Here is a 17,699-nt window from a genome sequence, read left to right on the forward strand (position 1 = left end):
TAATGAGAGTCAATACAATGCAGTAGATGTTTCTCCCTCTTCCCAGCAGCTCCTCCCAGTATAGAACAGCAACTCCTGGGGTATTGGACATGAGGCGCAGTTACATCTTTTAGGCCACTGATTGGATGTGGGAGTGCATCTAGTTGCTCTTGAGCACAGAGAAGAAAAGAGGTCATTTTTGGAAACTCGGGATAAGCTGGAACAATCCCAGGTGCACAGATGAATGGCATATGTTTATCATAACAGTTGTATGGCAAGATGGGGTGCTATGAAAGGTCCTAGATACCTCCCTGCATATTTCACTAACAGGATGCTGGCTACTATATTTTGGTGTCAAAGGAAAAATGGAGGAATGCTTGTTCAAAATTTCACAAATAAAGAACATTTCACAAATTTAGATTTCTATTTAGATGTCTTTATACAGAGACTGGATGGCTATCTGTCGGGGGTGCTTTGAATGTGGCAGGGGGTTGGACTGGATTGCCCACGAGGTCTCTTCCAGCTCTATGATTCTATGATTATATTGTACTACATAAATCTATTGTGTCTGGTTTAGACTAAAGGAAATTATTTACCTAAATCAAACCCAGCCTGAAAAAAGACTTGAATGAAATATGTGGTAAGGATTGCAAACTCCATGTGTTTTTAGGAATAAGGCATCAGTGGCAATGCTTTCAGATTGAACTGATCTCTTCTTCAGCATGTCAAATTCTGGAATTACCCAGATTTTAAGTACTAACTTCATCTGAGATCGATAGATTGATCAAGTGTTCGTGACATCTGTTCCTTTAGAAATAGTAGAGATGAAGATATATTAGTAAGTGGGGCTTTTGCATACTATTAGTCAGACATCCAACTTCTCTGTTACTTTTGAATGTGCTAGAGTCCTGGTATCAGTTGCTTTATGCAGTCCATTGAAGTGTGGGGGGCTGCTGTCTCAAGGGGCTTGTTTTGGGGTGGTGTTATAGTCCTCTGAATCCCTCAATTAATGAATCAGTGATAATACTCAGATTGCAAAGTGGACCTGATGCTTGTGCTCAGCTAGATAAGTGATGAATGCCTGTTGTCTTCATTAGCTTACAAAAAAGGAGAAATTTATCCCTTATCAAGTAATGCACACCAAGCGTTTTCACATGCAAGTGTTCATCTGTGAGCCAAAATGTTTTGCGGACAAAAAATAAGCATCTTTGATCCTGCTCCACATCGCCTCTGATGACCCGTCACAGATTGTCACACACCATAAAACCCCATTAAACCCAACAGCTACAGTGATCAGGTTCAATGCTCAGGTCAGGTAATTCTGGGTCATCATGTAATTGACAGAGGAGATGCACTGTTCAGCAAGGGGTGGGGGAGAGTTGAAGCAAATTTAAGAAAGCTTTTGATGAACTAGGCTATTGATCCTTTTTAGATTGAAGTTTTGCATCTCCTTCTTCCGTGTTTGCAAAGAATGGCAAGCACAATTTTACACAAAGAAATTCTGAAGCATTTTGAACCCATGGGAACATTTGCACTTCACCCAGAGGGGGGAAAAACACCCTAGATCATACCCAAAGCATCCTCCCAAAGACTGCCTATATGAAGAACTGGTCTCCTGGCACCCGGCCTGCCGTGCCAGCTGATCAGTTTTCTGCGATGTTGTCAAACACTAACATGCTGTAGCATAACAAATAGAACTCAATTTCAAGGTAGCATCAATTAGCATCAGCTGGCTTCAATGCACTTAGTGTTCCCAAGTGAGTTATTGCAGAGTGTGAAATCTCTTCCACAATTGCCCTCCTCCACCCAGACCAAACACATATCATTCTTGGTCCCAACAGGATATGATTTTGCAGTGCTTAAGTATAATTAAGCAAACAGGGCTGCTGCCTGTGCCATGCTATCTCTTCTCCATCCTGTTGATGGTGATGATTATTAGTTATGGTATCCCTGCCTTCAACAAAGAAAAATGATGAGCTCTCTTAAATAAGAGGATTGAGAGTTTCCACAATTCCCAAAGAGAAAGCACATACGGGCTGAAAGCAGAAAGGGGCTGAGGGAGATCAAACCAGGAAATCAAAGCTACCTTCTAATAAATGGAGGCAAACCAAGAGCTACCGAATAATGTCCAGAAATATAAACAGTAGAAATATGAGATGAGGGGGGAGGGTGGGAAAGATGTTAAAGGGAGCATGAATTCAAAACAGGAAGTTTAAATGAGAAACACTATTGCAAAATGAGATTATTAAGCTTATGTGCAAGCATAAAGGCATCAATGCAAAAACTACACCGGCTGCTCTGGCAGCAATTTAGCAAAGCAAAAGAATGGCAAAGAGCAAACATCTGCAATAAGGGGAAGAAAGGGAGCAAGAAAACAGCAGCTTGCTAGTTGTATTCTACAAAACAATGGGGAAAGCCCTGTGGTTCAGAAGTAGCTGTGAGCACATGCTGAGTCTCTGAGCACAAAATATTGGAAAGCGAGTCTCATCTCAGTCCCAAAGCTGCATCAACCTCCAAGGCAGAGTCAGTGAGAGGAAAGAAGATTCTTTTCCCCACTGAAAGGAAAGACAAATGAAGGAAGCAACTTTGTGAGCTTTCACTTACCAGGCAGGCTTTCGTACCCTGATATTGGCTCTCCGGCACCTTCTTCAGTCTGCTCCACAGATACAATTAGCGGCAGAGAAGAGCACTGTGTCTTTCTGTGGAGTTTGAGATTCTCCCCCTTGACTATGCATGAGGTGACTGCAGCTACACTGGAATCGGCTTGCAAGTCCACATGCACACACACATAGACAAAAGTCTACAGTTCTGATGCCTCAGTACACTGCTTAGAAAGTGATGCAGCCAGCCAGCTTTCAGCTCACATCTGGGCTTAGAGCATCCGTGCGCATGCACACACACACAAGCATGCACAAACACACATTTTTCTGAATTTGTCAATGATTTGCACAAGCTTGTCTTCTGTTTTTAGGTTGATATTCATATAGGTGAAGTAATGCAAGATGTTGCAATACTGATGTAGAAGAGGCAAGTGCTGGTATTCCTTTGGGAAGACCTGATAATCAAGACTTCGGGTCCCAAAGACACTTACAGAAATGTGCTGACTGGCTCAGAAGGCATGTTAATTGTTGTGTGCAGTGTGATGTTTAAAATTACACACCAAAGCACTGTGATACATATCTCTGCCTGCTACAGGTAGATAATATGCCCTTATTTTATTCATTTATCTCTAAAAATTAGTTCCCTACTGACTAATTCCTCAAATTCTTCTCACAGTAGCTTCATTCTCCTGTCCTGGTCTTCTTTTTTTTTACTTTACAAAAGAATGATTGTTTAACAGAACTACTTCTAAGCATCCTAAATTCGTTCAAGGCTTTCCATAAGGTTTAAATCTGCACCAGAAAAATGAAAACAGTATATTTTAGATGAATCATTAAATTTGATCAAATCATTAGATTATATTGTATAGTATGATAGAGACCACAGAGTCAGTAAAAGTAAATAAAGAGGATTATGTTGAGCAGCTACTGAAGAACAAGGGAAGCCCTACCAAGAGGGAACAGAGGCTGAAGCGAACATCAGAGATGGCAGCACAGTTTCCCAGCCATTCCTTATGAGCCTCCCACCTCATCTATTGCCCTCTTTGTTGTATCCATCTTTCTAAACAAGCAGTAGTAAGGTTTCTGTCTTGAAGACCTAGCCATTCTTAATCTCCCAGCACTTTACAACTGGTGCAGCTGGGAAATCCCATGACTCAGCAAGCAGACAGACAGAAACACAACCATTGCAGGCCTTATGCTGTCTTTGGCATGACAATATCACTGCTTCACCACAACATTTGGGTGGTCAGTGTACAGAGGGCAGGTGAAGCAGTGTATCAACAGTAATAGGATCCTGGAAGATAAATGGGCACCTCCCTGAGGTGTGGTGATGATTTACATTTCCAGGAGTGAAATGAAATTCAGATAACTTCAATCCACATCAACCTTTCTCCTCAGGTTGCAAAATGTCTTAGGTAGCCCTTCCTATAGAGATTCCCATTCTACATTAATTTTAACTTTTGTATGCCATGACAGCATATGCATTTATATCACAATATGTGTGTGTGTGCGTCACAACCCAGCTGGTCATTTGAATATACTTGCGACCAATAGTGCCAGCTTGTCACTTGAAACAAACATTGCAGGAAAGTTCATACCTCTCATGAAATGACTGCAATTCTGATGAACGAGACACACATTTTCCATATAATATACAGAAGCAGAACTTGGAATGACTGAGGCTTACACTGTTCAGTAACACCAGGGCCAGACTGCTGCGGAAATGCTCTAGACTGGCCCTGGAAACAGCTAAATGCACCCTCCCAAACCCATGCAGTGGTGGGTTGGAATCTCTGCTGGGCCAAAGCCACATCAGCCTCACTGGACCATCACTTCACCTTCCATTTCCAGACAGTCTCAGAGCTCCATGTGAACTCCTAGCCATCATGGAAACCCTGTGCTGACAAACACCAGAGGCACCCACATGACAAGGAAGAAGGATGGAACCAATTTCCCCATCTTCTTCCTAATTTTGAGGGCACTTCTGCTGATGTCAGCATGGGGCACCCACAAAGGCCAAGAGCTCACATGGAGCTCTGCAGTGAACTGGGAGTGATAACACAGGTCCAATCCATCTACTTTTCACTAAAAGACACTTTTTACTTTTTTAGCATTTCATTTCCCATTTAGTATCACATGGCCATACTAGAATATAGGAAACTAAGTGTGTCAGGGAAGTTGGTCCAAATCTTATGGTCAGTCCCAACTCGAGTAGATCTGCTGAAACCAATGAGATTTACTGAACTTCCTAGGTTCTTGTGAGGACTTACAACTCAATTGCAGCCAGAAATCCTAATAAAGTGAGGCTACAGTTCAGAATGTATCAATTGAACATCCAAAACACCATAAATGATGGGAACATCTGACAGACAAAGTAGAATGTTGAAATTCCAGTACTCGAAGGTACTGAGCTTGATGATACCAATCTCAGATATAAGAACCAATGGGCTTTCTGGGTTCACAGAGCAATACTAGAAGCCAATCATATCTTCTGCAATAGGGCTCTTCACAAGGGTAATAGTAATGCAGATCAGAAGGTTGTGGCTTTAGTTTCTGATGCTCACAGCTCATATATGAGAAGAAAAAGCAATTGATGGCCCTCTTGGCTGGCTAAAGTGGCCAATGTAGCTGGACACAGTTCTCACTGTATTGGACTATTCAAGGCTCTAAATATACCAAAGGACTAGCAAGTCTGTACAACTCACCAGAAACAAACGATGATCAAAATATAGGTGGATAATCTGAAAAACAGACTTAGCCAAGATTTATGAACTCAGTGTGATTTCCACATATGACAGAATGAATTACTATTCGAATAAGAGCTACTTATGCTCTTTTAGATTTCAGGCAATGGAATATTGATGGATAGGGGAATTTTTATCTCCTTTCAAAGTCTCCCCAGTTGAAACAGTATTCTTATAAAATTTAAGCCACTCAAAACTGAGTCTCCTCCAATAAAAGTTATTCTTGCAGATTCCCAGCTGGGTTCCATCTTATGGTCATGCTAGATTCTACTGGCACATAGTTTGAATGTGGTCATTCTAAAGTGTATCAAACAAATTAAAACAATGAATCGTAGCTTTTAAAAACTACTTTCCGGGTGTGTTACAGCTTTCTCAATCCCTAGGTAGCATGCCCACATTCTGAAAGTAGTCCCAACAATGGATCTTTCTTAAATATATCTCATTTTCATATTTTAGGGGTTGTAGAATTGTCTTGGAACCCTGGCATATTGAGAGGCAGTTGATCAATATTTAAAATGAATAAATACATCCAAACATGAACAAATTGTCATATAGATCACTTTAAGCCTCAAGAGAAGAAATGACCTAAATAAGAAGCTTGGGACTTTTAGGACCCCTGCAGTTGTAATGGCAAAAAACATGAAATGTACTTTCAGAGAATATTTGCAGTGAGTCATTCAGTTCAATTCAGTGCTACATCACTTGAATTCTACAAACAAGCTAATTCCATTTTTAAAATGTGAAGTCAATTCCCCTAATCAAAACAAACCATCCCTAATACACCTTTTGAAGATAACACATTACAACAAGATTGGGGTGCTTTCTTAAAAGGAAATACCTGCATTAATTCCAGGAAGGACGGAATAGATATATGAGATAATCAAAAGTATTGAAAATACGTTAAAATCACTGGGCATACCCAGTTGAAATTCGATGTGCAAAAATGATTTCTAGGCCAATTCACAAAGTCAAACTAGCATGTTATGAATGTGGAACAGTTACTGAATTATGGTATATGGTGAAGGCACCCATGCAGATCTATCTCACAACCAAAACCATATTCCATGCATATATACTTAATGTTATTTAGATCAGAATACAGATATATTTTAACAAGAGTATGGCTTCCTTTACCAGTTTTAGGTTCAGTATTCTGATATGACTGCCTGATTGAGAGATCTCAGTTGAAAGGTTTTCTTTGCTGTGGCACTCATGTGTGCCAACACTGCTGCAAATCCTTGGGAAATACAATTTTAAAAATTCATTGCTGCTCACACATTGAAGTTCTAAAGAATTCTGTAACTTTTGTAAGTTTAGCCCAGGACACGCAAGGAGCCCACCAGCTCCCATCAAACGACACCAGCGTGGCTCCGTGGGTGAGCACGGAAGGCTTCTCTATTGCCATTGGAATCCAACATGGTAGGCTTCCTGTGTTGCCACTGGAATCCATGGGGGGAAGCCACACACTCCACACTTCCCCCCATGGGATCTCCCTCAGCTGGAGCTGGGTGATGTGGGACATGGGGTGCCGGGTTCCCCACGTCCTGCGAAGAAAGCGGAGCAACTCCAGTGGCAGTGTGACAAGGTCACCAAACACTGCTGTAAAGACAGAATTATCTGTTTATCAAGCACTCTGTAGCACCTTTCTTGTGGAATATAACCCTGCTTATAATGAGTCTAAGCAGTACATGAGGCATCCAAACTGCAAGTAGAGATGCAGCAATAAAATGTGAAATCAATAGACAATTATTGTCAGTACAGAAGCTGCCTATCAATCTAGAGTGCTGTTTTGGTCACTGAAGAGAGCAACAGGAGGTATAAAGAAACCTAAATAACCACAGGAAAAATCCAACACTGCCTCTCCAGCTGTTTTATAGCAAGGCCATGTCTGTACATATTAGACCCATAGGGAGCAAATAGTTCATCATTCTGAATAGGAGCAGGCAGCTAATCAGAATGCAAAAGCCAGTATTTAGATCAATCAGCATTTCTCACCATGGCTCTTAGCAATGCTGCAGGAAATGGTCCTCTACCACTGTAGAAGGCTCATGTCAATCTCTACTTGTTCAGCTGATGGTAAAGAAAACAGGCTAATATTTTGAACCAGAACCATCCTTCAGGCAACCCATGGAAGTGAAGCCAGAGCCAGGAATAAGCTTCCCAAGGTCACCTTTCCAAACAAGCAAATGTTTCCATGTAGGAAATATTAGAGTAGCTTTTGTTCTCGTATTTATCTGGATGAAATTTTAAAGTACCTTGTGTAAGATGTAAGTATCTTATATCCATGCAGACAGCATACACCCAAGTATCTGTAGTGTGCATTCTCTCTAATAAATCAGCTGAAGATGTACAACATGTCCAGGAATGGAACAAATATTGAGATTCTACTTGTGTTTAAGACCACATTAGTATTACAAGTATTACATGTTTTGGGGTGAGGTTATTGATCTGCATTGCTTTTATAATGGATCTATAGCTGAATGCTATACCATACTCCCATGTTACACACTCATCCTGTAAGTGCAAGTTTGTTTACATTGATGCAATCGGTCTTAATTTACAGTTGGTTTCTTCCATTTACTTACACGCACTCTATTAAAAAATTCCAAGGAGGTCTTTTTCTACATTATGGAAATAATGCTATATTGAAAAACAAATTTTTGAAACAAATGGACCCTGTAATTCTCCAATTATATACTGTTGCTATAATTGTCCCATTATATATGAGAGGGTAAGAAGAAAAAGCACATTAGGAAGCAGCAAATAGCTCAGTATGATAGGATGTGTGCATATATATGCATACATGCACACACACACACACACACACACACAAACATGGATATCACCTGTCATCTTATGGTGATCCTATGAATTCATAGGGTTTTCTTAAACAAGGAATACTCAGAGATGATTTTACCAGTTCCTTCCTCTAAAATATAGGCTACAGTACCTGGCTTTAATTGGCAGTCTGCCATCCAAGTGCTAAACCAGGGCTTGCTCTTCTTAACTTCCAAGATCAGACAAGGTCTGTCGCCTTTAGGGTATTTAGGCCACACACACATATTTCAGAGGAAATGGCCAACCAACTCTGAGTATTCTTTGCCTAAGACAACCGTATGAAATGCATACTGTCATGATATGTCAACAATCATCTTGCATATATATAGGAAACTGAGCTCAAACATTTGCTCATATTTAAAAAGATATGCATATGGCTATCCAAGTCAATCTGTTGTATCTGAATGGGTTTTACTCCAGTAATTCCAATAAAGAAGCACCAATGGGTATGAAGTTTTGCAGACATTTGCAGGTTATGCAGTGAAGAAAATGATGTGCATCTCAAATTGGAAATGATACATTGTAAAACCCTAGATCCGACGAAGGCGTGTGTATTATGTTTTTTGAGTTGGATGAGTACATTCTGTCTAATTATTGCTGTTATGTTTGCATCTGATGTGTTATTTCTGAAAAAAAAATAGACATTACGTTGAGAATGGGAAATGTGTATCCTTCTTGATGTTCTCCTGTGACAACTACCACAGTCCCTTACAACTGGTTTTATTGGTTACGACTGAACTCTGGATAGGCACACATTCCTCACTACAGAATAACATCTATACCTATGATGAAAGTTTATCAAAGTTTGCATGGGATGCAGGTAGCAAATATAGAGTCTTCTCTCTCTTTTATTACATAAGAACCAATAGAACTGGAAGGCAGCCAATGCCAGAACATAAACATTTTTTGAGGTTCATTGTCTTAAGATGTGGTGATGGTTACTATTGTATATGCTTGCTAAAAGGAATTACTAGTACGCAATAGCTAATACTTTCTTATGGAGCTACCATCTTCAAAAGCCTCATATCATTAGCAAATGCCAGTTGCTGGGGAGCAATAGCAAGAGCTTATGAGCTTCCTAGAGGCACTGAGGGGAGAGGGGGAGATTGTGCATCCTAAACAGACCTTTGGTCTGACCAAGCAGGATTCTTCACTTATTCTCATGCCTTAATAAATTCTGCCTTCGTCACTGATTCCTGCCTGAGGTACATCATCTCTTTCAGAAATGTGAAGCCCTAGGCTAACATGAATCATAATAATGCATAGCAATCAAGTTTAATACCATCATCCATCTCTTTGCATGCTGTTCCCCTGTCAAAACCACATATGACAGGTCATATCAATGGCTAGGCTGATACATGGGAATATCCAAGATATGGTGAGATCTGGCTATACACAAGGCTATATAGTTCAGAGAACACAGTGGGCTGTGGCATAGGTGCCATCATAAATTCAGACTGCGGCCAGGCATGATATTTTACAATCCACTTTTTAGAAATTTTGTGACTGTATCCTCATGAAGGAAAATTATAAATAACTTCCATGCCATAGATGGTTTGCACTACAGACCGAAAAGGTTGCTCATTGGCTTTCATTGATCACTAAGTTGCTCTGGCCTTCAGTAAGCATTTACTTTTATCAGCCAGGCATTTCAGAAAAGAAATTTAATCTTATCATGTTTTTTTTAAAAAACAGTCTTACCCTTTAAAGACAAGAAAAAGGAAAGAAAGAAAAACAAAGCTGCATGAAGTGAAATTAATTTTTGCTTCTGGCACAAATTATACTGTCTAGACATTGGGAAGAACCAATCTGAATATCTTCCGGCATTATCTCTTTAGGTTCAAAAGACATGAATCAACTAGACAGATTACTAAGCTGCCTGTGTTCAAGGTTTGTGTGTATTTAGAATAAGCTACATGTTAAGGGTGTCTTACTATAACTAGCAAAGTATGTGGGCTACAAAATTTTGTAGAGATATAGACTCTGATGTTGCAGGTATTGTGTGTCAATAACACACAATGACCCTATGAGGAGAGGACATTGCAATGGAGATCTGGGGCCCTGCAGAGCAGAATAAGAAAGAGGGCTCCCAAGCACATCACTTGTGGTTTACTATATTTTAAAAGTACTTGAAGTAATATACACTACAATCTATAACTCTAACAACTTTTAATAAAAACATTACAAATGGAACCCAGAACAGGGTTAACATAAGTTCTTGATCCCTCTTCCCCAGGTGAGTTTTGATCACTGTGCAGCTGAGGTGTTGAATTCCTCTCTTCACAATAACCCCCAAAAAGGCATGTGGTGGTGTTACACCAGTTTATCACTCTAGATGCTAGCTAATATTTCAACAGACATATTCAGTAAAAGCCCTAAAATACTGAAATACTTAACCTAGGTGGTACCATACATATGTGTGTAAAATTGCACTCACATACATGTTTAATGGTGACAGACAATTAGTTCATTGCTTGCACTTTGCCTCTTTTAGGGCTTTTGATTGTGCATATGTCTCTGTAAGGTGTAAACTGCATCTGTCTCCATGCCCTTTCATCTACCGTTTAAGGAGGAACATTGCCCCCTAAAGTCAGCTGTGAATAATTTGTGTTGTGAAGTTCCTATCACTCTTCACCATTGGCTATGCTGGCTAGAGATGATAGGAATTGCAGCCCAACAACTGAAGCATCAAAAATCATTCATTCTTCCTCAAAGAAATATCAAAAGATGAATGCTTTGGTGGCACTGCATGGCTTCCAAGCTAGAGATTGTGTCATATTGCTAGGCCAATGTAACTTGTCCTTGACAGTTCTGCCTGTTTTGCTCTATACCTCCCAAAGCCCCTAGTGCTTACTGTGAGTCTCTTCCACGTCAGCACATCAAAGGCAGAGACTTTGAATCTATTCAGATTCTCAAAGGCATAGATAAAAAAGAATTGAATGGCAATAGAGTGTCAGGCCTGTTCAATCACCTCCACATCTATGCACTCTTGCTGTCTCCCTTGGGCATTGTGCCTAGGAAGGCATCAAGGAAAGGGAGGTTCCAGTTGATTCATCACCTGTCTTTTCCCATGGAAGCATCCATCATTGATGGAATACCAAGTGAGCTTAGCTCAGTGTGCTACACAGTGTTTGACAAACTGGTTGACATCATTATGACATGTGCCAGTGGAGCATTGTAAGAGAATATGACATAACATCTGCCTTCCACTTCTTGTCTCTCCTACCCTGCTGATTTCAACCTGCTGGGGTTTATATTTTAGGGTAAATAAAAGACAGACAAGGCCTTACCAGAGCTTGAAGGGGCCTTTATGGATATGATTGGATAGGCAATCATGGTATTGTATCTTGATGGCTTCTTGCTTGCAAGAGCAGTGATCAATTATTTCTCCTGATAGGTGGATTTCCATAAACTGTCACTACTAGGCAAGCAGATCAAAGAGGGAAAAACAGAAGGACCTACTATTCACATTGCATTCCTGAGCATAAAGATAGAGCTAATAACTTGATCCATGAACCACATTTCTCTGGGAGAAGTGGCAAGATTTACTACAGTGCCAGAAACATAGAGGTGGACTAAGTGGGTGCCTTAAAAAAAGAGTAAGTATCCATGGCTCATCTAAATGGCATCTGTAAACAAGTGGCTCTAGGTCATGCGTTCTTAAGATATTTTTGCTATTAGATGAAGCAGATCTATAGCTGCATCACAGTTACTAGAAAGGTATCATGAAGAGAGTGCATGGGGGAAATGTAGTTGATTGAAGCAGTGCTCCAGGTTGAACCTGACACAGCAGAAGCAGTAGGCTTTGAGGTCTTCCTCAAGGGATAATGCTGTGAAGAGATGCAGTCCCAGGACCAGCATTCAGCAGGGGTCACTACAGACAACATTTCCAGGTTCATTGTTTTCCCCACTATAGTGTTTTTGCTTGTGTGCACAGAGGAATTGAAGGACTTCCCAGTGCTTTTAAGTGTAAAAACTCTCAAACATGACATTCCCCCAGGATCTAATATTAATGTGACCCTTTCTTCATTCAGTGCTTTTGAGCAGCCACTGTTGCAGAACAAATTGGATTAAAAGTCAGAAGGCATTGATAGAATGCTGAGGAAACAAACAGGCTGCTTTTAAAATATGTATGAAAAAACATGAGGACCAAATAGCCCTAGAACCACCAAATTGAAGGAGATTACCTTGGAGAGGGGCATTCTACCTGTTTAAAAACCTCCAAAGATGGAATCTTCCAAAACTACCAGTCTATTCTGCTGCTCTTTTTAATGTTTAGATGGAAGGTCCCCTGCAGTTCAAATCTATTAACCAGTGAGCTAATCTCTAGTGCAGCAAAAACAAGCCCACTCCATCATCTACATGACATTCCTTTGGATACTTAAAAATGGCTACCACATCACCTCTCACGTTCTCTTTGCCAAACTAGGGCTCATCTAATAAGACTTAGTTTCCATACCTTTTACCATCTTGGCCATCATCCACTGAACATGTTCCAGCTTGTCAATATTTTTTCTTGATTTGTGATGTTCAGAACTGTACTGCCTAGTGTTCCAGGGGTGGGCTAACCAAATAAAATAGAATGACTTTCCTTAATCTGGACATTATACTGCTTATGATAACTCCATTGGCCCTGTACTGTCAAATGATGGAATCACATGTAGCATTACATGTTGTAACATGTACATATTTGTTGTTGGGACTGATTTAGTGTGGTGGTAATATGCAGTTCGTTTACTTCAGTTGACTGATACCATCAACCATTCAAGGACTATGGAAGCTGCCCTTGCAGTAATGTATTTTCTGTGCATCTAAAGCTGTGGTTCGCATGGAATAGTTACATACTTCTTTAGCATACCTTTAATGTAAGCAGGTGAAGACAAGGATTCAGTAGACCTCATCTATATTAAAATGACAGTAGGAAAGATATCTCACCAGCTCTCTCCTAAAATTTAGGGCATCCAAAGTAAAGGAATATTAATTTATTGCTAATCTGTTTTAGGTTGTTGTACATTATCTTAAGTTAATGGAAGTGTTACTCAATTTTCTCATATTACTGCAGTGAAGAATTTGTCTCTATTGACGCCATCAGTCAAATGAGCTCTGAGGCAAGAGCAAGGAAAAGAAATGTATGAAATGTTGCACCACTTGAAATTTAACACTATTCCAAGTTTCAGCTCTGACTTCATTCAAAAAATTATTATTATTATTATTATTATTATTATTATTATTATTATTATTATTATTTACCCACCTCTCCTCATGGCTCGAGGCAGGTTACAGAATAATTTAAAAACATAAATATTGTAAAAATGCTACACATAACACATATTAAACTGTATCTCTATAAAAGCTACATATTAAAAGTTATTTCTATAAAATATTTCTATTAGACCTGACTCCATCCAGTTTTGGCAGCTTCATCCACCTAAGTTTTCCCATGGTTCCATAATCCTTCACATGGACAAGATTTCCCATCTCTGTCTGGTTTCTTCATTTCTGATTGTAGGGTGGGCATGGATTATACAGCAGCAGAGTACCAGGTATCTTCCCTCTTGGCATTTCTTCTTACAAAAAGTTGCTATTTCCATGTAAATATATTATTTCTGGAGAATTGGGATGTCATCAATTTGAAGTCCAGAAAAAATTCAGATGAGAACCATTACATGAGTACAGAAGATGGATATGTGCGATACTTTTGTAACTAGTTTGTGAACTAGTTCAGACATTACCCTTACACCCAAGATATATTTATAAAGAAAGATATCAGTCCTCTTTCAGAGGACTGAAACCAGAGGCATTTTTAGACTAAAATGGTGAAATAGAATTGAAGTAAATTTGGAATAATGTCCAAATATTCAAGGATACCATTACTTATAAATTTAATTCTAGACTATAAAAATGCACACAAGAACAAATTTTAGACAGACAATGGAAATTTTAATTTTTTTCACATTCACCCATATAGTGTATTCCAATAACACTCATATTTAATGATGCTGAAATGGTTGTTTCATTACTCTAAATGCATTGATTTGCATGTGATGCTATAGCACTACAAATCACTAAATTAGACTGCAAGCCTGTGTATTTAACACAGGAGTAGCCCTTTGTCCCGAGATAGTAATTGGAGCCATATTATATTAAGTGGCTTGCAAAATACAGCTTGAGTATTTGTCAAGGAGTTAATCCCCTCTGCAACACACTTGCTGAAATGTTTATACCAATAACTTTCTCTCATTAAGTTCCTTGTTTTGCTAATTGACTTAATTATCTATTTAGAGTAACTAGCAACAGCTTGGTGCATACCTAATGCAAACACTGCTGCTGCAGCATCCACTAGAAAAATACTGCAGCAAATATGAGGAACAATAGGAAAAGAGACTAGGATCTGCATTAGTAGCTGTTATATTAAGGTAGATTCTATTTGTGTTTTGAATGCATTTGTATTGTTAGGTTAGTACTGGATGAGAGTTTATCAGAAAATAGCTTCAAATCTCCAAGTAGGGCTAAGAAATACTGTATATACTCGAGTATAAGCTGACCCGAATATAAACCAAGGCACCTTTTTTTTACCACAAAAAACTAGGAAAACTTATTGACTCAATTATATGATGAGGGTGGGAAATGCAGCAGCTACTGGTAAATTTCAAAAATAAAAATAGATACCAATAAAATTACATTAATTGAGGCATCAGTAGGTTAAATGTTTTTGAATATTTACATAAAACTGTAATTTAAGATAAGATTGTCCAACTCTACCTATATACTTGAGTATAAGCCGACCTGAATATAAGCTGGCCAGGACCCTCACTTGAGTATAAGTCAAGGGGAGCTTTTTCAGCCCTAAAAAGGGCTGAAAAACACAGTTTATACTCAAATATATATGATAATTTAGTCAGAAACTCTGGGAAGCACTTCCAGCCTGTGTTGGCAGTGCTAAGCTAGATGCAGCAGCAGTCTGAATCAATACAATACAGCATCCTATGTAGATAACTTAACAGGATTGAGATTACTGGACCACTTTATCTGTAATTCTTATCATTAGCTCAACTTGCTCCCAAACATGTTTCATGGGAGTAAATCCTATTTTTCCAAAAGTCAGTTAATTTATATTCAAGAAATATGTTTAAACTAAATCTTCCATCTTGAATTTGGTACCTTATACTGAGTTTAGTCTTTACACATGAGTGTCAATTCAGCACATAAAACTGCAGTGATGAGACTGATGAGGCTTGTAAACTCCTCAAACAGATAGATCGATGCATTTGAAAACTGAGAACACTTCTTGATTTATGTCTCGCTTAATAGATTTGCCCCAAATATATCAAACACCAGGGGTGAAATGGCTCAATACCCATTGTTATTAGAGGCACAGTCAATCTTATCTCCACAACAACAGGTAGCCCATTAGAAACAGAACTGGCAGCTGCTGCTGCTGCTGCTCCATTACAGTGCTGGTTTTTTTAATTAGAGTCTGGAGTTGATCATTTTTGCCATGTGATGTGCAATCTTTCATGCAGCGGTGTAGTTGGACTCACTTTACACACTGCCTCTCTCTGTCCCCTGCATCAGTGGAAATCAGTGGAAATCAGTTACAAATGGCTATACATGGCCTTAAATAAAAAGGCCTGATTTTATTTCTTAATATATAATAGACATTCTAATATATAATAATAAGAGTAGCAGTGTACTTTAAAATTAGTATAAGAAAAATATGCTCTTTCAGCAGCTCGCTGTGGGTTTGGCCTGGAAAGCAAATCTTACAAGGAAGTGGTTTTTAAAATATATTATTCTAACCTATTCATCGTATTGTATTTGAACTTTTGCCCTGTATGTTTGAAGTGATGTCATCCAGCCCAATCATGCACTGTTATGCACACCTAGTGGTATAACTTATGGCACAAATTAGAAAACCAGACCACCAGGTTGCAGTCCTCATTTGTCTCTTTGGCAGCATTACATCAGAGCTGTCTTATTATTGCTGAAATAAGCAGCTCGGAGGTGACAAGTCCAAATTAAATCCCAGCCTAAATTCTTGGCCTTCCTGAAAATCTGTCAATAAGGGGAACGAGATAAAGAGTAGATGTTTTGCTCAAAACCTGTTGCCTCCCCATTTCATCTGATGCTGTTTCTGTGCCTTTCCACTTTCCCTGCATTGCACCAAGTGCTATTGCAACATGTGCCTCAGTTTTCCCTTTCATCCTCTCCCCGAATTGAGTGGCTTGAGGTGGCAATCAAAAATCCTCTGTCCAACTACTCAGCTCTGTCTTTGTCATGAACATCAGAAGCCACCTGAGCTTCCACACATTTTCCCCTGCCTCCCAGAAGCACTTTGCAAAAGAAGCACCAAACATATTCCATTGTTCACATATACCGCTCTTTGTGCCAGTTCTTCTCATTTTTGCACTTTGAATTATCTTGTTTGATTACTTTCTCCTCCTCCTTCCCTTTGCCTTCAGTTAACTTTTTTCTAAGCCTCTTATTTCCCTCAAATGTTGTTCAGCCTTTTCTTCCTTTTCCCTGCTTGTATTTGCCCAATCACAATACTGTCCAAACATACTTACTCCTGTCCTAATTCAGTTAAGCCATCTAAGTCTGAACCAAACTTGAATGTATTGGATAATTTCATTGTTTCTAAATTGCATAGGTTGGTTTTCAAGATGGAACTTCAGAGTGAATGATCTAGTTCAGCCTCCAACAACCAAGGGTCTTTTTATTATTACTACAGTATATTTATTTATATCCTACTTTATTTCCCCAGAAGAGGACTCAAAGTGGCTTAACGTAAAAACATTAACACATCATTTAAAATATAAAAACATACAGAATTAAATAAAAATAGTATTGAAAGATTGACCATTAAAACCGTTCAAACATTTTGTTACATATTCAAAGCTAAAACCACAGCACTCCCTGAATTATCTTAAAGACCTTCATCTTTAAAAGCCTGCCAGAATAGAAAGGTTTTAACCTGCCGCTGGAAGGACAGCAGGGAGGGGGCCATTCTGGCTTCCCTGGGAAGAAGGGGGCTCCAGAGAAGGAAGGCCCCTCTCTTGTTCCCCCCAACTGAGATTGAGATGGAGGTGGGACTGAGAGAAGGGCCTCTCCTGAAGATCTCAGGGCCCTGGCAGTTCTTACAAGGGGATGCAGTCGGCCAAATAGCCTGGACCTGAACCGTCTTCCAGTTGCATTAGACTACATTATCTACAGTTAGTGCACCTAATGGTGACACAATGCAAATTGTTCAGCATAGTGGAAGGTCCCAAATTGGAAAGTCTGTTTTAGTATTTCTATGTGCAGATTTTTTTTCCTTGTTGGCTACAATCATGGGTTGTCCACCAAATAATATGTCTTATAAGTACCTGCCAACAAAGCAGCTGCAGTAACTAAGTATGGGCTAGAAATGCATACAGAATTCAGTCTTTGCCAATTCTAATACAGGATTACCTGATCCTTGTCAGACTAATGTGCTGATTAGAATTGAGCTATCCACTCAATTTCTCACTTTACTAAATATCAAAATATGCTTTTTGTA

The 17,699-nt window shown here is 39.3% G+C and overlaps 1 protein-coding gene across 3 annotated transcripts in view; it reads right to left on the minus strand.

Annotated features, from left to right (window-relative positions):
* syt6 (synaptotagmin 6) overlaps nucleotides 1-17,699 on the minus strand; it is a 189,642-nt gene that overhangs the window by 160,617 nt on the left and 11,326 nt on the right. The window contains exon 1 of one of the 3 annotated variants that reach the window (XM_062978668.1): nucleotides 2,584-3,808. The exons of the other annotated variants lie outside the window; for them this stretch is intronic. The gene's annotated coding sequence lies outside the window, so the exon portion shown is untranslated. Of the gene's footprint in view, nucleotides 1-2,583; nucleotides 3,809-17,699 lie in introns of those variants that run through there. 3 annotated transcript variants of the gene reach the window in all.

This window comes from Anolis carolinensis, chromosome 4 (genome assembly GCF_035594765.1).
Source record: "Anolis carolinensis isolate JA03-04 chromosome 4, rAnoCar3.1.pri, whole genome shotgun sequence".
NCBI classification, from domain to species: Eukaryota; Metazoa; Chordata; class Lepidosauria; order Squamata; family Dactyloidae; genus Anolis; species Anolis carolinensis.